This window comes from Polistes canadensis, unplaced genomic scaffold (assembly GCF_001313835.1).
Source record: "Polistes canadensis isolate GaletaPanama2010 unplaced genomic scaffold, ASM131383v1 scaffold_443, whole genome shotgun sequence".
In the NCBI taxonomy this organism is placed as follows: domain Eukaryota; kingdom Metazoa; phylum Arthropoda; class Insecta; order Hymenoptera; family Vespidae; genus Polistes; species Polistes canadensis.
Window position 1 is genome coordinate 32,329 of NW_014569990.1, and position 988 is coordinate 33,316.

Sequence of the window (988 nt, forward strand, 5' to 3'; positions counted from 1 at the left end):
TATTATGCCAATCACATGTATCGACAGCCGCGTTATGCTCGAGCTTTTCGGTGATTGGTGCAGCATTGCATCGCTTTTTGGTATAAAACCCAGCGCGTTCTTGCGCCTGTTGGCACTCATCATTTGGGCACTCTTGGTTCATCACGCGTGATTCATCGCTCGAGATTCATCTTAGAAAGCTGCGACTTGCGAGAAATTACTTTGAGGAGAATTATCTGTATTGCGCAATACTACATCATATAAGTTCGGCCAGCGACAAGGGACAAAGGCGGACCTGCACCTGGCCAGAATTATCCCGATTTGTTGACTCTTCTTCATCGTTTCAACCAGGGTTTTTATGCCGAAAGGCTTTTCCCTGACGAGCCAAATAAAGCGTACTTTTTAGTACTGACTAGGCTCAAATAAAGTTGTTATTGTGTTTTCATTTTCCTATCCACCTTCCCATTAATAAAGAATCTCGATATCACCCGTAAGGGCATTTTTCGATTCACTACTATCCACTGGAGTACTAATTAAGGCAACGGTAGCAACAACAGAGATTTTATGTGAAAAGTACTTTTATTGAAAAGGAAAGAGATTTAATAAGTTAGGTACTTTCTTTTAAATAAAACGAGATTTGATAAATCTAGTACTTTCTTTAAAATAGAAAAAAATTTAATATCTTGAGCACATTCATTCTAAATAGAAACAAATTTAATTACTTGGGTACTTTCATTTTAATAAAAAGAGATTTAATAAGTTAACTACTCGTATTCAAATAGAAAAAGATTTCTTGAGTTGATTACTTTTATTAAAATAAATAAAGATTTGATAAGTTCAGAACTTTTCTTTAAATGGAAAGAGATCAAATGAGCTAAGAACTTTTATTCAAATTGAAAGAGATTTGATGCGTAAAGTACTTTCATTTATATATTAAGAGATTTAATAATTTTAGTACTTTTATTTAAATAGAATAAGATCTAATTAGTTAAGTACTTTTATTTAAATA